The 19458-nt window shown below is 47.7% G+C and overlaps 10 non-coding genes across 10 annotated transcripts; all 10 read left to right on the top strand.

Moving 5' to 3' along the window:
* Window positions 1-3519: 3519 nt before the first annotated feature.
* Window positions 3520-3710, top strand: LOC148334205 (U2 spliceosomal RNA). Its single transcript, XR_015844474.1, has one exon. It is a non-coding gene; the product is annotated as a U2 spliceosomal RNA (small nuclear RNA).
* A 658-nt stretch (window positions 3711-4368) lies between these two features.
* On the top strand, window positions 4369-4532 carry LOC148334204 (U1 spliceosomal RNA). Its single transcript, XR_015844335.1, has one exon. It is a non-coding gene; the product is annotated as a U1 spliceosomal RNA (small nuclear RNA).
* A 688-nt stretch (window positions 4533-5220) lies between these two features.
* On the top strand, window positions 5221-5411 carry LOC148334203 (U2 spliceosomal RNA). The gene has a single exon (XR_015844448.1). It is a non-coding gene; the product is annotated as a U2 spliceosomal RNA (small nuclear RNA).
* Window positions 5412-6069: 658 nt separating this feature from the next.
* Window positions 6070-6233, top strand: LOC148334202 (U1 spliceosomal RNA). Its single transcript, XR_015844334.1, has one exon. It is a non-coding gene; the product is annotated as a U1 spliceosomal RNA (small nuclear RNA).
* Window positions 6234-10653: 4420 nt separating this feature from the next.
* Window positions 10654-10844, top strand: LOC148334201 (U2 spliceosomal RNA). The gene has a single exon (XR_015844499.1). It is a non-coding gene; the product is annotated as a U2 spliceosomal RNA (small nuclear RNA).
* Window positions 10845-11502: 658 nt separating this feature from the next.
* On the top strand, window positions 11503-11666 carry LOC148334200 (U1 spliceosomal RNA). Its single transcript, XR_015844333.1, has one exon. It is a non-coding gene; the product is annotated as a U1 spliceosomal RNA (small nuclear RNA).
* A 689-nt stretch (window positions 11667-12355) lies between these two features.
* On the top strand, window positions 12356-12546 carry LOC148334199 (U2 spliceosomal RNA). Its single transcript, XR_015844484.1, has one exon. It is a non-coding gene; the product is annotated as a U2 spliceosomal RNA (small nuclear RNA).
* Window positions 12547-13204: 658 nt separating this feature from the next.
* Window positions 13205-13368, top strand: LOC148334198 (U1 spliceosomal RNA). Its single transcript, XR_015844332.1, has one exon. It is a non-coding gene; the product is annotated as a U1 spliceosomal RNA (small nuclear RNA).
* Window positions 13369-14056: 688 nt separating this feature from the next.
* LOC148334197 (U2 spliceosomal RNA) lies at window positions 14057-14247 on the top strand. Its single transcript, XR_015844447.1, has one exon. It is a non-coding gene; the product is annotated as a U2 spliceosomal RNA (small nuclear RNA).
* A 658-nt stretch (window positions 14248-14905) lies between these two features.
* LOC148334196 (U1 spliceosomal RNA) lies at window positions 14906-15069 on the top strand. Its single transcript, XR_015844399.1, has one exon. It is a non-coding gene; the product is annotated as a U1 spliceosomal RNA (small nuclear RNA).
* The last annotated feature ends 4389 nt before the right edge of the window (window positions 15070-19458 follow it).

Raw genomic sequence — 19458 nt, 5'->3', positions numbered from 1 at the left:
TTGGCAGGAAGGAGCGGCGAAATCTCTCTTTGGTACAGCGAGGGTGTAAAAGTCTGTCACTGAAGGAGCTGTAAAGTGTTCTCAGAGTGTCATTGAATGGGTGGGCTGGTTTGTCCAGCATTGATGACAGTTTTGCCGTCATCCTTCTGCCCCCCACTGAGTCCACAGAGTCCAGGGAGCAGCCCAGGACAGAGCTGGCCCTCCTCACCAGTTTGTCCAGTCTCTTTTTGTCTCGGCCCGAGATGCCTCCTGCCCAGGAGACCACTCCATAGAAGATGACTGATGAAACCACCGAGTCATAGAAGTTCCTGAGGAGTGTTCCCCGAACGCCAAAGGACCTCAGCCGCCTGAGTAGGAAGAGTCTGCTCTGACCCTTCATATAGAGAGCGTCTGTGTTGTCGCTCCAGTCCAGTTTATTGTTCAGATGAACACCCAGGTACTTGTAAGTTGAGACCCTCTCAACGTCTGTTCCCTGGATATTCACTGGTGCAGGTGGAGAGTGCCGACGCTTGCGGAAATCCACCACCAGCTCTTTGGATTTCCCAGCGTTGATTTGGAGGCGGTTCTGCTGACACCAGTCCACGAACCCCTGCGTAACCCCTCTGTACTCCCGATCGTCATCGTCAGTGATGAGGCCGACAATCGCAGAGTCATCAGAGAACTTCTGCAGGTGACAGGTTGTGGAATTGTATTTGTAGTCCGAGGTGTAGAGGGTGAACAGGAAGGGAGCCAGCACAGTTCCCTGCGGCGCTCCCGTGCTGCAGAGGAGCACGTCAGACACACAGTCCTGTGTTCTCACGTACTGTGGCCGGTTTGTGAGGTAGTTGTGAATCCATGTGATGAGGTGGTGGGCCACTCCCGCCTGCTCCAGCTTGTCTCCCAATAAGGCGGGCTGGATGGTGTTGAAAGCACTTGAGAAATCAAAGAACATGATCCTCACCGTGCCCCCCGCCTTCTCCAGGTGGAAGAGTGAAGTGTGGAGCAGGTAGATGATGGCATCATCCACACTGATGCCAGGCTGGTATGCAAACTGGAGTGGGTCCATTGAGGAGCTGACCAGGGGGCGCAGATGGACGAGGACCAGTCTCTCCAGGGTCTTCATCAGATGAGACGTCAGCGCCAGTGGTCTGAAGTTGTTGAGCTCCTTCGGATGGGGTGTCTTTGGAACCGGAACCAGGCAGGATGTTTTCCACAGCTGGGGGACTCTGCCCAGCTTCAAGCTCAGGTTGAACATGTGCTGGACGATTCCACACAGCTGGTCTGCGCAGGATTTGAGGAGCTGGGAGCTGATCCCATCTGGGCCTGCCGCCTTCCTCGCCTTCATCTTCCTCAGCTGGTTCTTCACCTGAGATGTTGTGAGGAACAAGGCTGAGCAGGAGGAAGTGGTGGTTGTCTGATGAGGCTGGGAACTGGAGCCTGTGGAGAGAGAGAGGGGCGAGAGAGGGGGAGAGAGGGTCTTGTTCGCAGTGGCAGGAGGGGTGGGTGGGGGCTGCATCAGGGAAGCCTGAGCGGGGTCAGACATTTGATCAAACCTATTCAAAAATAGGTTCAACTCATTTGCCCACTGAAGCCCCCCCCCCTTCCGGGTCTTACCTGCTTGTCCGTGGCCTGAGATGGTCTTCAGGCCCCTCCAGACATCCCTGGCATTGTTCCGCTGCAGTTGTTCTTCCATCCGCATCCTGTAGGACTTTTTCCCCTCTCGGATCCTCCTTCTCAGCTGACGCTGCACTCTCTTCAGCTCGTCCTTGTCGCCTGAAACAAAAGCCCTCTTTTTCTCCTTCAGGAAAGCTTTAATGTCCGGTGTGATCCAGGGTTTGTTGTTGGAGAAACATCTTACAGTCCTGGTGGGAATGGTGTTCTCCATGCAGAAGTTAATATAGTCTGTAACTGTGTCTGTTAGACCATTAATGTCCTCACCGTGAGCTTCGCTGAATACCTCCCACACAGTTGTGTTGAAACAGTCCTTCAAGGCCTCCTCGGCTTCTCCGGACCATCGCTGAACTGTGCGTGTCACAGCTGGCTGCCTGCAGACGAGAGGTTTGTACACAGGCAGGAGAGCAACCAAGTTGTGGTCAGCTTTGCCCAGCGGGGGGAGGGGCAGTGACGTGTACGCCTCCTTGGTGTTGGCATAGAAGAGGTCCAATATTTTATTGTCTCTGGTTTGGCATGTTACATATTGTGTGAATGAAGGCAGAGAGGAGGAAGGAGAAGCATGATTGAAGTCACCAGAGATAAGGAACAAGGCATTTGGGTGCTGTGTTTGTAGCCTGCTCACAGCTGCATTCAGTACATCACAGGCTGTCTCACCGTTAGCAGAGGGAGGCACGTACGCCGCTACCGCGATCACATGACTGAACTCTCGCGGTAAATAGACCGGACGCATGCTAACAGCTATCATCTCAATGTCCCGACTGCAAAGTTGATCCTTAACAGTTATATGCCCAGGGTTACACCATCTATCATTAACAAACACAGCCAGCCCTCCCCCTTTTCTCTTACCGCTCTCCAGTGTCCTGTCCGCGCGTAGTATTTGGAAGCCGTCCAATTCCACGACGGCGTCCGGCGTTAGCTCTGTTAGCCACGACTCCGTGAACACCAGCAAACTAGCCTCCCGGACAATCCTCTCGTGCCGGGTTAGCGCTGTTAGCTCGTCCATTTTGTTGGAGAGGGATCGAACATTCCCCATAATAACGGACGGGAGGACGGGGTGATATCGTCTCCTCCTTGCCTGGCGTTTAGCCCCCGCACGACATCCCCGTCTCTTCCTCCTCAGCTCGCGGGGAATATCGGGTCTCGCTCCGGGAGCCCACGCGGGGTTAGCACGGAGTGCTAACAGCTGATCTCTTGTGTACACGATCGATCCGTAGCTCCGAGTTTCGTCTCCGGACACGATCGCGCAAAAAACAGCCCCCAACAGTAGTAAAACCACCGCAAGTTGGATGTCCATTGCTGAGGTGAGGTAAAAATAAAATAAAAAAGGGTAAAGGGAAAAAACACACGAAAAGGCTCAATAGTGAGCCACGCTGCTGTAAACAGGCAGCCACTCGCGCGGCGCCGGAACCGGAAGGTTACACGGCATGAAGTTAGCGCAGAATTCATATTGGTCCGATATGGATCACGTGACAGGCGAGCGATTTCCTAACTTTCTTTTCACTTAGAGGAGGAAAAGCAACACAATTGTCCTCTTACGATCCGCAATACGTTTTATTAGATTCTTGAAATTCGCACGTCGGACTATTTAACCATTTAAGAGCATTGCGATGCCAGTAAATGGAATACTTCTATTGCTGTTTCCAATTGGTCCACTTTGGGTCACATGGACTACAGTACCCAGCAATTGCTCAGCTTTTGTTTCGTTCGCAGTCTGGCAAGCAACACAGTTGGTCTCGTTTTCAGCTAAAAATGTGTGAGTTTGATGTTAAGCATGTAAATGGTTTGTTGTGATCATTTTACATTGGTCACCGTCACTGTTGCTCGGAATGTCGAGAATCAAGTCGCCCCCTGTGTCAGTTTGCTGATATCGCTTCTCTGCCTTTTGGCTAAGATCAAGTGTAGTATCTGTTCTTATCAGTTTAATATCTGATACGTTCCCTATTTGGGGACCATATATTAAATTGATTTTTGGAACTTGGAGATGGAATAGGGGCTTGCTCCGTCCATTCCACGCATCGACCTGGTATTGCAGTACCGCCAGGAGCGGTGCACCCACCTCTGCTGGTCACAATGAATTTGTTGCTGGATGTTTCCATTCTATGTAGTTCTGTGGGAAAACGAAGAAACCCTTTAAGCAGCTGTCGTGTTTCTCAAAGGCTGTCTCTTGTTTTTGAGACTTTCACCGAATACCATGTCATGCTGCGGCTTAAAGGACATTCTTTCATTGAAGAAAGCGTCGTCTTGCTCCGTTATTGAGGGAACATGCGGTGGGTGGTCATATAAATAATGGTTTCAAATATAGATCATATAAATTTCCTATAAAGTTATAATATTGGCGCTTGGCTAATCAAAAACGTAAATAAGTAAAGTTTTGTAAAGGAGTTTGAATTGTTACACCGCTACATGTTCCTGACCACACAAAGAAACAGGAAATGAGTGCTAGAAAGGCGTGGGGCAGGGTCAATTCAATTCTCGCTTTTAATTCTTGTTAGAATTTAAGCAAGGCGTGATGGGAATGTTTTTGCTGATTCTTTTGACCTCATTCACAAATATTTACTTAATGCAAGTCTAAAAGAGACTACTTAAATTAATGTACGTGTCATGCATCATCCAGCGTGTATGTGTGTGCATGCGATCACACGTGCGTTGCAATCGGGCCCGTGACTGAAGATGGTGTGGGTGCTTAACCTTTTGGCCTGGCAATGTGTACATCTCATACTTACCTGGCAGGGGAGATACCATGATCACGAAGGTGGTTCACCCAGGGTGAGGCTCAGCCATTGCACTCCGGCTGTACTGACCCCTGCGAATTCCCCAAATGTGGGAATCTCGACTGCACAATTTCTGACAGTGGGGGACTGCGTTCGCGCTCTCCCCTGATTTCTGATGGTAATGACAATGAAATAAAATCATTCATGTCACTTAGTGAGCACGGTATCATGCTTATTTGTCAACATGCGATAAATAGTTAGCTTCTTTCGCAGTTGACAAATTACTGTCATTCACCTCCACACAAGTGGTGGCGCTAGCAAGTGACAATGTCAATTGGGAAGCAGGAAGTGCGTGTAAACGAAAAGATCTCGGTTTTTTAGTCTGTTTAGGACTGTTTTACATGGTTACACGGCATGAAGTTAGCGCAGAATTCATATTGGTCCGATATGGATCACGTGACAGGCGAGCGATTTCCTAACTTTCTTTTCACTTAGAGGAGGAAAAGCAACACAATTGTCCTCTTACGATCCGCAATACGTTTTATTAGATTCTTGAAATTCGCACGTCGGACTATTTAACCATTTAAGAGCATTGCGATGCCAGTAAATGGAATACTTCTATTGCTGTTTCCAATTGGTCCACTTTGGGTCACATGGACTACAGTACCCAGCAATTGCTCAGCTTTTGTTTCGTTCGCAGGCTGGCAAGCAACACAGTTGGTCTCGTTTTCAGCTAAAAATGTGTGAGTTTGATGTTTGGCATGTAAATGGTTTGTTGTGATCATTTTACATTGGTCACCGTCACTGTTGCTCGGAATGTCGAGAATCAAGTCGCCCCCTGTGTCAGTTTGCTGATATCGCTTCTCGGCCTTTTGGCTAAGATCAAGTGTAGTATCTGTTCTTATCAGTTTAATATCTGATACGTTCCCTATTTGGGGACCATATATTAAATTGATTTTTGGAACTGGGAGATGGAATAGGGGCTTGCTCCGTCCATTCCACGCATCGACCTGGTATTGCAGTACCGCCAGGAGCGGTGCACCCACCTCTGCTGGTCACAATGAATTTGTTGCTGGATGTTTCCATTCTATGTAGTTCTGTGGGAAAACGAAGAAACCCTTTAAGCAGCTGTCGTGTTTCTCAAAGGCTGTCTCTTGTTTTTGAGACTTTCACCGAATACCATGTCATGCTGCGGCTTAAAGGACATTCTTTCATTGAAGAAAGCGTCGTCTTGCTCCGTTATTGAGGGAACATGCGGTGGGTGGTCATATAAATAATGGTTTCAAATATAGATCATATAAATTTCCTATAAAGTTATAATATTGGCGCTTGGCTAATCAAAAACGTAAATAAGTAAAGTTTTGTAAAGGAGTTTGAATTGTTACACCGCTACATGTTCCTGACCACACAAAGAAACAGGAAATGAGTGCTAGAAAGGCGTGGGGCCGGGTCAATTCAATTCTCGCTTTGAATTCTTGTTAGAATTTAAGCAAGGCGTGATGGGAATGTTTTTGCTGATTCTTTTGACCTCATTCACAAATATTTACTTAATGCAAGTCTAAAAGAGACTACTTAAATTAATGTACGTGTCATGCATCATCCAGCGTGTATGTGTGTGCATGCGATCACACGTGCGTTGCAATCGGGCCCGTGACTGAAGATGGTGTGGGTGCTTAACCTTTTGGCCTGGCAATGTGTACATCTCATACTTACCTGGCAGGGGAGATACCATGATCACGAAGGTGGTTCACCCAGGGTGAGGCTCAGCCATTGCACTCCGGCTGTACTGACCCCTGCGAATTCCCCAAATGTGGGAATCTCGACTGCACAATTTCTGACAGTGGGGGACTGCGTTCGCGCTCTCCCCTGATTTCTGATGGTTATGACAATGAAATAAAATCATTCATGTCACTTAGTGAGCACGGTATCATGCTTATTTGTCAACATGCGATAAATAGTTAGCTTCTTTCGCAGTTGACAAATTACTGTCATTCACCTCCACACAAGTGGTGGCGCTAGCAAGTGACAATGTCAATTGGGAAGCAGGAAGTGCGTGTAAACGAAAAGATCTCGGTTTTTTAGTCTGTTTAGGACTGTTTTACATAAGATAAGATAAGATAAGATAAGATGTCCTTTATTAGTCCCACAATGGGGAAATTTGAGGTGTTACAGCAGCAAAGATATAGATCACACAGAGTCGGCGGCGTAATGTAGCCGTTAATGTATAACATTAGCAGCAGACATTCAGAAAAAGCATGCAAATATACACAGTATAAACGTATCTAAGTGTAAGGAAACACTCCTAATGTTTGTCCATTATACGGAGGGGGAAACGCTGTAATGATAAAAACTACTGAATGATTGAAAATACTGCAATCATAAAAATATTGCAATGATAAAAGTACTGTAATGGTAAGAGTACTGAAATGATAGAAAAGTACTGCATGATAGAAAATACTGCAATGGTAAAAGTACTGTAATAGTAAAAGTACTGCAACGATAGAAAAATACTGCAATGATGAAAGTACTGCAATGATAAAAGTACTGTAATAGTGAACATCCTGCAGTGGTAGAAATACTACAGTGCTAGAAGTATTGTAATAAGAATACTGTAATGGTAAACAAAATACATCATTGGTCAATATTTAAGTACACCCTTGGCTGAAAGTACAGTAGTAGTTAATATTGCATCCTAGGACTGCACAATTGCACTAATGCCCTCCCGTTTGTAGGCCTGACCCAATGTTCTTGTTAAAAAGTCTGACAGCAGTTGGCAGGAAGGAGCGGCGAAATCTCTCTTTGGTACAGCGAGGGTGTAAAAGTCTGTCACTGAAGGAGCTGTAAAGTGTTCTCAGAGTGTCATTGAATGGGTGGGCTGGTTTGTCCAGCATTGATGACAGTTTTGCCGTCATCCTTCTGCCCCCCACTGAGTCCACAGAGTCCAGGGAGCAGCCCAGGACAGAGCTGGCCCTCCTCACCAGTTTGTCCAGTCTCTTTTTGTCTCGGCCCGAGATGCCTCCTGCCCAGGAGACCACTCCATAGAAGATGACTGATGAAACCACCGAGTCATAGAAGTTCCTGAGGAGTGTTCCCCGAACGCCAAAGGACCTCAGCCGCCTGAGTAGGAAGAGTCTGCTCTGACCCTTCATATAGAGAGCGTCTGTGTTGTCGCTCCAGTCCAGTTTATTGTTCAGATGAACACCCAGGTACTTGTAAGTTGAGACCCTCTCAACGTCTGTTCCCTGGATATTCACTGGTGCAGGTGGAGAGTGCCGACGCTTGCGGAAATCCACCACCAGCTCTTTGGATTTCCCAGCGTTGATTTGGAGGCGGTTCTGCTGACACCAGTCCACGAACCCCTGCGTAACCCCTCTGTACTCCCGATCGTCATCGTCAGTGATGAGGCCGACAATCGCAGAGTCATCAGAGAACTTCTGCAGGTGACAGGTTGTGGAATTGTATTTGTAGTCCGAGGTGTAGAGGGTGAACAGGAAGGGAGCCAGCACAGTTCCCTGCGGCGCTCCCGTGCTGCAGAGGAGCACGTCAGACACACAGTCCTGTGTTCTCACGTACTGTGGCCGGTTTGTGAGGTAGTTGTGAATCCATGTGATGAGGTGGTGGGCCACTCCCGCCTGCTCCAGCTTGTCTCCCAATAAGGCGGGCTGGATGGTGTTGAAAGCACTTGAGAAATCAAAGAACATGATCCTCACCGTGCCCCCCGCCTTCTCCAGGTGGAAGAGTGAAGTGTGGAGCAGGTAGATGATGGCATCATCCACACTGATGCCAGGCTGGTATGCAAACTGGAGTGGGTCCATTGAGGAGCTGACCAGGGGGCGCAGATGGACGAGGACCAGTCTCTCCAGGGTCTTCATCAGATGAGACGTCAGCGCCAGTGGTCTGAAGTTGTTGAGCTCCTTCGGATGGGGTGTCTTTGGAACCGGAACCAGGCAGGATGTTTTCCACAGCTGGGGGACTCTGCCCAGCTTCAAGCTCAGGTTGAACATGTGCTGGACGATTCCACACAGCTGGTCTGCGCAGGATTTGAGGAGCTGGGAGCTGATCCCATCTGGGCCTGCCGCCTTCCTCGCCTTCATCTTCCTCAGCTGGTTCTTCACCTGAGATGTTGTGAGGAACAAGGCTGAGCAGGAGGAAGTGGTGGTTGTCTGATGAGGCTGGGAACTGGAGCCTGTGGAGAGAGAGAGGGGCGAGAGAGGGGGAGAGAGGGTCTTGTTCGCAGTGGCAGGAGGGGTGGGTGGGGGCTGCATCAGGGAAGCCTGAGCGGGGTCAGACATTTGATCAAACCTATTCAAAAATAGGTTCAACTCATTTGCCCACTGAAGCCCCCCCCCCTTCCGGGTCTTACCTGCTTGTCCGTGGCCTGAGATGGTCTTCAGGCCCCTCCAGACATCCCTGGCATTGTTCCGCTGCAGTTGTTCTTCCATCCGCATCCTGTAGGACTTTTTCCCCTCTCGGATCCTCCTTCTCAGCTGACGCTGCACTCTCTTCAGCTCGTCCTTGTCGCCTGAAACAAAAGCCCTCTTTTTCTCCTTCAGGAAAGCTTTAATGTCCGGTGTGATCCAGGGTTTGTTGTTGGAGAAACATCTTACAGTCCTGGTGGGAATGGTGTTCTCCATGCAGAAGTTAATATAGTCTGTAACTGTGTCTGTTAGACCATTAATGTCCTCACCGTGAGCTTCGCTGAATACCTCCCACACAGTTGTGTTGAAACAGTCCTTCAAGGCCTCCTCGGCTTCTCCGGACCATCGCTGAACTGTGCGTGTCACAGCTGGCTGCCTGCAGACGAGAGGTTTGTACACAGGCAGGAGAGCAACCAAGTTGTGGTCAGCTTTGCCCAGCGGGGGGAGGGGCAGTGACGTGTACGCCTCCTTGGTGTTGGCATAGAAGAGGTCCAATATTTTATTGTCTCTGGTTTGGCATGTTACATATTGTGTGAATGAAGGCAGAGAGGAGGAAGGAGAAGCATGATTGAAGTCACCAGAGATAAGGAACAAGGCATTTGGGTGCTGTGTTTGTAGCCTGCTCACAGCTGCATTCAGTACATCACAGGCTGTCTCACCGTTAGCAGAGGGAGGCACGTACGCCGCTACCGCGATCACATGACTGAACTCTCGCGGTAAATAGACCGGACGCATGCTAACAGCTATCATCTCAATGTCCCGACTGCAAAGTTGATCCTTAACAGTTATATGCCCAGGGTTACACCATCTATCATTAACAAACACAGCCAGCCCTCCCCCTTTTCTCTTACCGCTCTCCAGTGTCCTGTCCGCGCGTAGTATTTGGAAGCCGTCCAATTCCACGACGGCGTCCGGCGTTAGCTCTGTTAGCCACGACTCCGTGAACACCAGCAAACTAGCCTCCCGGACAATCCTCTCGTGCCGGGTTAGCGCTGTTAGCTCGTCCATTTTGTTGGAGAGGGATCGAACATTCCCCATAATAACGGACGGGAGGACGGGGTGATATCGTCTCCTCCTTGCCTGGCGTTTAGCCCCCGCACGACATCCCCGTCTCTTCCTCCTCAGCTCGCGGGGAATATCGGGTCTCGCTCCGGGAGCCCACGCGGGGTTAGCACGGAGTGCTAACAGCTGATCTCTTGTGTACACGATCGATCCGTAGCTCCGAGTTTCGTCTCCGGACACGATCGCGCAAAAAACAGCCCCCAACAGTAGTAAAACCACCGCAAGTTGGATGTCCATTGCTGAGGTGAGGTAAAAATAAAATAAAAAAGGGTAAAGGGAAAAAACACACGAAAAGGCTCAATAGTGAGCCACGCTGCTGTAAACAGGCAGCCACTCGCGCGGCGCCGGAACCGGAAGGTTACACGGCATGAAGTTAGCGCAGAATTCATATTGGTCCGATATGGATCACGTGACAGGCGAGCGATTTCCTAACTTTCTTTTCACTTAGAGGAGGAAAAGCAACACAATTGTCCTCTTACGATCCGCAATACGTTTTATTAGATTCTTGAAATTCGCACGTCGGACTATTTAACCATTTAAGAGCATTGCGATGCCAGTAAATGGAATACTTCTATTGCTGTTTCCAATTGGTCCACTTTGGGTCACATGGACTACAGTACCCAGCAATTGCTCAGCTTTTGTTTCGTTCGCAGGCTGGCAAGCAACACAGTTGGTCTCGTTTTCAGCTAAAAATGTGTGAGTTTGATGTTTGGCATGTAAATGGTTTGTTGTGATCATTTTACATTGGTCACCGTCACTGTTGCTCGGAATGTCGAGAATCAAGTCGCCCCCTGTGTCAGTTTGCTGATATCGCTTCTCGGACTTTTGGCTAAGATCAAGTGTAGTATCTGTTCTTATCAGTTTAATATCTGATACGTTCCCTATTTGGGGACCATATATTAAATTGATTTTTGGAACTGGGAGATGGAATAGGGGCTTGCTCCGTCCATTCCTCGCATCGACCTGGTATTGCAGTACCGCCAGGAGCGGTGCACCCACCTCTGCTGGTCACAATGAATTTGTTGCTGGATGTTTCCATTCTATGTAGTTCTGTGGGAAAACGAAGAAACCCTTTAAGCAGCTGTCGTGTTTCTCAAAGGCTGTCTCTTGTTTTTGAGACTTTCACCGAATACCATGTCATGCTGCGGCTTAAAGGACATTCTTTCATTGAAGAAAGCGTCGTCTTGCTCCGTTATTGAGGGAACATGCGGTGGGTGGTCATATAAATAATGGTTTCAAATATAGATCATATAAATTTCCTATAAAGTTATAATATTGGCGCTTGGCTAATCAAAAACGTAAATAAGTAAAGTTTTGTAAAGGAGTTTGAATTGTTACACCGCTACATGTTCCTGACCACACAAAGAAACAGGAAATGAGTGCTAGAAAGGCGTGGGGCAGGGTCAATTCAATTCTCGCTTTGAATTCTTGTTAGAATTTAAGCAAGGCGTGATGGGAATGTTTTTGCTGATTCTTTTGACCTCATTCACAAATATTTACTTAATGCAAGTCTAAAAGAGACTACTTAAATTAATGTACGTGTCATGCATCATCCAGCGTGTATGTGTGTGCATGCGATCACACGTGCGTTGCAATCGGGCCCGTGACTGAAGATGGTGTGGGTGCTTAACCTTTTGGCCTGGCAATGTGTACATCTCATACTTACCTGGCAGGGGAGATACCATGATCACGAAGGTGGTTCACCCAGGGTGAGGCTCAGCCATTGCACTCCGGCTGTACTGACCCCTGCGAATTCCCCAAATGTGGGAATCTCGACTGCACAATTTCTGACAGTGGGGGACTGCGTTCGCGCTCTCCCCTGATTTCTGATGTTAATGACAATGAAATAAAATCATTCATGTCACTTAGTGAGCACGGTATCATGCTTATTTGTCAACATGCGATAAATAGTTAGCTTCTTTCGCAGTTGACAAATTACTGTCATTCACCTCCACACAAGTGGTGGCGCTAGCAAGTGACAATGTCAATTGGGAAGCAGGAAGTGCGTGTAAACGAAAAGATCTCGGTTTTTTTAGTCTGTTTAGGACTGTTTTACATGGTTACACGGCATGAAGTTAGCGCAGAATTCATATTGGTCCGATATGGATCACGTGACAGGCGAGCGATTTCCTAACTTTCTTTTCACTTAGAGGAGGAAAAGCAACACAATTGTCCTCTTACGATCCGCAATACGTTTTATTAGATTCTTGAAATTCGCACGTCGGACTATTTAACCATTTAAGAGCATTGCGATGCCAGTAAATGGAATACTTCTATTGCTGTTTCCAATTGGTCCACTTTGGGTCACATGGACTACAGTACCCAGCAATTGCTCAGCTTTTGTTTCGTTTGCAGGCTGGCAAGCAACACAGTTGGTCTCGTTTTCAGCTAAAAATGTGTGAGTTTGATGTTTGGCATGTAAATGGTTTGTTGTGATCATTTTACATTGGTCACCGTCACTGTTGCTCGGAATGTCGAGAATCAAGTCGCCCCCTGTGTCAGTTTGCTGATATCGCTTCTCGGCCTTTTGGCTAAGATCAAGTGTAGTATCTGTTCTTATCAGTTTAATATCTGATACGTTCCCTATTTGGGGACCATATATTAAATTGATTTTTGGAACTGGGAGATGGAATAGGGGCTTGCTCCGTCCATTCCACGCATCGACCTGGTATTGCTGTACCGCCAGGAGCGGTGCACCCACCTCTGCTGGTCACAATGAATTTGTTGCTGGATGTTTCCATTCTATGTAGTTCTGTGGGAAAACGAAGAAACCCTTTAAGCAGCTGTCGTGTTTCTCAAAGGCTGTCTCTTGTTTTTGAGACTTTCACCGAATACCATGTCATGCTGCGGCTTAAAGGACATTCTTTCATTGAAGAAAGCGTCGTCTTGCTCCGTTATTGAGGGAACATGCGGTGGGTGGTCATATAAATAATGGTTTCAAATATAGATCATATAAATTTCCTATAAAGTTATAATATTGGCGCTTGGCTAATCAAAAACGTAAATAAGTAAAGTTTTGTAAAGGAGTTTGAATTGTTACACCGCTACATGTTCCTGACCACACAAAGAAACAGGAAATGAGTGCTAGAAAGGCGTGGGGCAGGGTCAATTCAATTCTCGCTTTTAATTCTTGTTAGAATTTAAGCAAGGCGTGATGGGAATGTTTTTGCTGATTCTTTTGACCTCATTCACAAATATTTACTTAATGCAAGTCTAAAAGAGACTACTTAAATTAATGTACGTGTCATGCATCATCCAGCGTGTATGTGTGTGCATGCGATCACACGTGCGTTGCAATCGGGCCCGTGACTGAAGATGGTGTGGGTGCTTAACCTTTTGGCCTGGCAATGTGTACATCTCATACTTACCTGGCAGGGGAGATACCATGATCACGAAGGTGGTTCACCCAGGGTGAGGCTCAGCCATTGCACTCCGGCTGTACTGACCCCTGCGAATTCCCCAAATGTGGGAATCTCGACTGCACAATTTCTGACAGTGGGGGACTGCGTTCGCGCTCTCCCCTGATTTCTGATGGTAATGACAATGAAATAAAATCATTCATGTCACTTAGTGAGCACGGTATCATGCTTATTTGTCAACATGCGATAAATAGTTAGCTTCTTTCGCAGTTGACAAATTACTGTCATTCACCTCCACACAAGTGGTGGCGCTAGCAAGTGACAATGTCAATTGGGAAGCAGGAAGTGCGTGTAAACGAAAAGATCTCGGTTTTTTAGTCTGTTTAGGACTGTTTTACATGGTTACACGGCATGAAGTTAGCGCAGAATTCATATTGGTCCGATATGGATCACGTGACAGGCGAGCGATTTCCTAACTTTCTTTTCACTTAGAGGAGGAAAAGCAACACAATTGTCCTCTTACGATCCGCAATACGTTTTATTAGATTCTTGAAATTCGCACGTCGGACTATTTAACCATTTAAGAGCATTGCGATGCCAGTAAATGGAATACTTCTATTGCTGTTTCCAATTGGTCCACTTTGGGTCACATGGACTACAGTACCCAGCAATTGCTCAGCTTTTGTTTCGTTCGCAGGCTGGCAAGCAACACAGTTGGTCTCGTTTTCAGCTAAAAATGTGTGAGTTTGATGTTTGGCATGTAAATGGTTTGTTGTGATCATTTTACATTGGTCACCGTCACTGTTGCTCGGAATGTCGAGAATCAAGTCGCCCCCTGTGTCAGTTTGCTGATATCGCTTCTCGGCCTTTTGGCTAAGATCAAGTGTAGTATCTGTTCTTATCAGTTTAATATCTGATACGTTCCCTATTTGGGGACCATATATTAAATTGATTTTTGGAACTGGGAGATGGAATAGGGGCTTGCTCCGTCCATTCCACGCATCGACCTGGTATTGCAGTACCGCCAGGAGCGGTGCACCCACCTCTGCTGGTCACAATGAATTTGTTGCTGGATGTTTCCATTCTATGTAGTTCTGTGGGAAAACGAAGAAACCCTTTAAGCAGCTGTCGTGTTTCTCAAAGGCTGTCTCTTGTTTTTGAGACTTTCACCGAATACCATGTCATGCTGCGGCTTAAAGGACATTCTTTCATTGAAGAAAGCGTCGTCTTGCTCCGTTATTGAGGGAACATGCGGTGGGTGGTCATATAAATAATGGTTTCAAATATAGATCATATAAATTTCCTATAAAGTTATAATATTGGCGCTTGGCTAATCAAAAACGTAAATAAGTAAAGTTTTGTAAAGGAGTTTGAATTGTGACACCGCTACATGTTCCTGACCACACAAAGAAACAGGAAATGAGTGCTAGAAAGGCGTGGGGCCGGGTCAATTCAATTCTCGCTTTGAATTCTTGTTAGAATTTAAGCAAGGCGTGATGGGAATGTTTTTGCTGATTCTTTTGACCTCATTCACAAATATTTACTTAATGCAAGTCTAAAAGAGACTACTTAAATTAATGTACGTGTCATGCATCATCCAGCGTGTATGTGTGTGCATGCGATCACACGTGCGTTGCAATCGGGCCCGTGACTGAAGATGGTGTGGGTGCTTCACCTTTTGGCCTGGCAATGTGTACATCTCATACTTACCTGGCAGGCGAGATACCATGATCACGAAGGTGGTTCAGCCAGGGTGAGGCTCAGCCATTGCACTCCGGCTGTACTGACCCCTGCGAATTCCCCAAATGTGGGAATCTCGACTGCACAATTTCTGACAGTGGGGGACTGCGTTCGCGCTCTCCCCTGATTTCTGATGGTTATGACAATGAAATAAAATCATTCATGTCACTTAGTGAGCACGGTATCATGCTTATTTGTCAACATGCGATAAATAGTTAGCTTCTTTCGCAGTTGACAAATTACTGTCATTCACCTCCACACAAGTGGTGGCGCTAGCAAATGACAATGTCAATTGGGAAGCAGGAAGTGCGTGTAAACGAAAAGATCTCGGTTTTTTAGTCTGTTTAGGACTGTTTTACATAAGATAAGATAAGATAAGATAAGATGTCCTTTATTAGTCCCACAATGGGGAAATTTGAGGTGTTACAGCAGCAAAGATATAGATCACACAGAGTCGGCGGCGTAATGTAGCCGTTAATGTATAACATTAGCAGCAGACATTCAGAAAAAGCATGCAAATATACACAGTATAAACGTATCTAAGTGTAAGGAAACACTCCTAATGTTTGTCCATTATACGGAGGGGGAAACGCTGTAATGATAAAAACTACTGAATGATTGAAAATACTGCAATCATAAAAATATTGCAATGATAAAAGTACTGTAATGGTAAGAGTACTGAAATGATAGAAAAGTACTGCATGATAGAAAATACTGCAATGGTAAAAGTACTGTAATAGTAAAAGTACTGCAACGATAGAAAAATACTGCAATGATGAAAGTACTGCAATGATAAAAGTACTGTAATAGTGAACATCCTGCAGTGGTAGAAATACTACAGTGCTAGAAGTATTGTAATAAGAATACTGTAATGGTAAACAAAATACATCATTGGTCAATATTTAAGTACACCCTTGGCTGAAAGTACAGTAGTAGTTAATATTGCATCCTAGGACTGCACAATTGCACTAATGCCCTCCCGTTTGTAGGCCTGACCCAATGTTCTTGTTAAAAAGTCTGACAGCAGTTGGCAGGAAGGAGCGGCGAAATCTCTCTTTGGTACAGCGAGGGTGTAAAAGTCTGTCACTGAAGGAGCTGTAAAGTGTTCTCAGAGTGTCATTGAATGGGTGGGCTGGTTTGTCCAGCATTGATGACAGTTTTGCCGTCATCCTTCTGCCCCCCACTGAGTCCACAGAGTCCAGGGAGCAGCCCAGGACAGAGCTGGCCCTCCTCACCAGTTTGTCCAGTCTCTTTTTGTCTCGGCCCGAGATGCCTCCTGCCCAGGAGACCACTCCATAGAAGATGACTGATGAAACCACCGAGTCATAGAAGTTCCTGAGGAGTGTTCCCCGAACGCCAAAGGACCTCAGCCGCCTGAGTAGGAAGAGTCTGCTCTGACCCTTCATATAGAGAGCGTCTGTGTTGTCGCTCCAGTCCAGTTTATTGTTCAGATGAACACCCAGGTACTTGTAAGTTGAGACCCTCTCAACGTCTGTTCCCTGGATATTCACTGGTGCAGGTGGAGAGTGCCGACGCTTGCGGAAATCCACCACCAGCTCTTTGGATTTCCCAGCGTTGATTTGGAGGCGGTTCTGCTGACACCAGTCCACGAACCCCTGCGTAACCCCTCTGTACTCCCGATCGTCATCGTCAGTGATGAGGCCGACAATCGCAGAGTCATCAGAGAACTTCTGCAGGTGACAGGTTGTGGAATTGTATTTGTAGTCCGAGGTGTAGAGGGTGAACAGGAAGGGAGCCAGCACAGTTCCCTGCGGCGCTCCCGTGCTGCAGAGGAGCACGTCAGACACACAGTCCTGTGTTCTCACGTACTGTGGCCGGTTTGTGAGGTAGTTGTGAATCCATGTGATGAGGTGGTGGGCCACTCCCGCCTGCTCCAGCTTGTCTCCCAATAAGGCGGGCTGGATGGTGTTGAAAGCACTTGAGAAATCAAAGAACATGATCCTCACCGTGCCCCCCGCCTTCTCCAGGTGGAAGAGTGAAGTGTGGAGCAGGTAGATGATGGCATCATCCACACTGATGCCAGGCTGGTATGCAAACTGGAGTGGGTCCATTGAGGAGCTGACCAGGGGGCGCAGATGGACGAGGACCAGTCTCTCCAGGGTCTTCATCAGATGAGACGTCAGCGCCAGTGGTCTGAAGTTGTTGAGCTCCTTCGGATGGGGTGTCTTTGGAACCGGAACCAGGCAGGATGTTTTCCACAGCTGGGGGACTCTGCCCAGCTTCAAGCTCAGGTTGAACATGTGCTGGACGATTCCACACAGCTGGTCTGCGCAGGATTTGAGGAGCTGGGAGCTGATCCCATCTGGGCCTGCCGCCTTCCTCGCCTTCATCTTCCTCAGCTGGTTCTTCACCTGAGATGTTGTGAGGAACAAGGCTGAGCAGGAGGAAGTGGTGGTTGTCTGATGAGGCTGGGAACTGGAGCCTGTGGAGAGAGAGAGGGGCGAGAGAGGGGGAGAGAGGGTCTTGTTCGCAGTGGCAGGAGGGGTGGGTGGGGGCTGCATCAGGGAAGCCTGAGCGGGGTCAGACATTTGATCAAACCTATTCAAAAATAGGTTCAACTCATTTGCCCACTGAAGCCCCCCCCCCTTCCGGGTCTTACCTGCTTGTCCGTGGCCTGAGATGGTCTTCAGGCCCCTCCAGACATCCCTGGCATTGTTCCGCTGCAGTTGTTCTTCCATCCGCATCCTGTAGGACTTTTTCCCCTCTCGGATCCTCCTTCTCAGCTGACGCTGCACTCTCTTCAGCTCGTCCTTGTCGCCTGAAACAAAAGCCCTCTTTTTCTCCTTCAGGAAAGCTTTAATGTCCGGTGTGATCCAGGGTTTGTTGTTGGAGAAACATCTTACAGTCCTGGTGGGAATGGTGTTCTCCATGCAGAAGTTAATATAGTCTGTAACTGTGTCTGTTAGACCATTAATGTCCTCACCGTGAGCTTCGCTGAATACCTCCCACACAGTTGTGTTGAAACAGTCCTTCAAGGCCTCCTCGGCTTCTCCGGACCATCGCTGAACTGTGCGTGTCACAGCTGGCTGCCTGCAGACGAGAGGTTTGTACACAGGCAGGAGAGCAACCAAGTTGTGGTCAGCTTTGCCCAGCGGGGGGAGGGGCAGTGACGTGTACGCCTCCTTGGTGTTGGCATAGAAGAGGTCCAATATTTTATTGTCTCTGGTTTGGCATGTTACATATTGTGTGAATGAAGGCAGAGAGGAGGAAGGAGAAGCATGATTGAAGTCACCAGAGATAAGGAACAAGGCATTTGGGTGCTGTGTTTGTAGCCTGCTCACAGCTGCATTCAGTACATCACAGGCTGTCTCACCGTTAGCAGAGGGAGGCACGTACGCCGCTACCGCGATCACATGACTGAACTCTCGCGGTAAATAGACCGGACGCATGCTAACAGCTATCATCTCAATGTCCCGACTGCAAAGTTGATCCTTAACAGTTATATGCCCAGGGTTACACCATCTATCATTAACAAACACAGCCAGCCCTCCCCCTTTTCTCTTACCGCTCTCCAGTGTCCTGTCCGCGCGTAGTATTTGGAAGCCGTCCAATTCCACGACGGCGTCCGGCGTTAGCTCTGTTAGCCACGACTCCGTGAACACCAGCAAACTAGCCTCCCGGACAATCCTCTCGTGCCGGGTTAGCGCTGTTAGCTCGTCCATTTTGTTGGAGAGGGATCGAACATTCCCCATAATAACGGACGGGAGGACGGGGTGATATCGTCTCCTCCTTGCCTGGCGTTTAGCCCCCGCACGACATCCCCGTCTCTTCCTCCTCAGCTCGCGGGGAATATCGGGTCTCGCTCCGGGAGCCCACGCGGGGTTAGCACGGAGTGCTAACAGCTGATCTCTTGTGTACACGATCGATCCGTAGCTCCGAGTTTCGTCTCCGGACACGATCGCGCAAAAAACAGCCCCCAACAGTAGTAAAACCACCGCAAGTTGGATGTCCATTGCTGAGGTGAGGTAAAAATAAAATAAAAAAGGGTAAAGGGAAAAAACACACGAAAAGGCTCAATAGTGAGCCACGCTGCTGTAAACAGGCAGCCACTCGCGCGGCGCCGGAACCGGAAGGTTACACGGCATGAAGTTAGCGCAGAATTCATATTGGTCCGATATGGATCACGTGACAGGCGAGCGATTTCCTAACTTTCTTTTCACTTAGAGGAGGAAAAGCAACACAATTGTCCTCTTACGATCCGCAATACGTTTTATTAGATTCTTGAAATTCGCACGTCGGACTATTTAACCATTTAAGAGCATTGCGATGCCAGTAAATGGAATACTTCTATTGCTGTTTCCAATTGGTCCACTTTGGGTCACATGGACTACAGTACCCAGCAATTGCTCAGCTTTTGTTTCGTTCGCAGGCTGGCAAGCAACACAGTTGGTCTCGTTTTCAGCTAAAAATGTGTGAGTTTGATGTTTGGCATGTAAATGGTTTGTTGTGATCATTTTACATTGGTCACCGTCACTGTTGCTCGGAATGTCGAGA

Source organism: Idiotropiscis lumnitzeri, chromosome 7 (genome assembly GCF_059441095.1).
Source record: "Idiotropiscis lumnitzeri isolate Australia: NSW breed Sydney's pygmy pipehorse chromosome 7, RoL_Ilum_1.0, whole genome shotgun sequence".
NCBI lineage: Eukaryota > Metazoa > Chordata > Actinopteri > Syngnathiformes > Syngnathidae > Idiotropiscis > Idiotropiscis lumnitzeri.
Note: the sequence above shows the minus strand (reverse complement) of the source record. Positions and strands in the feature narration are given on the sequence as shown.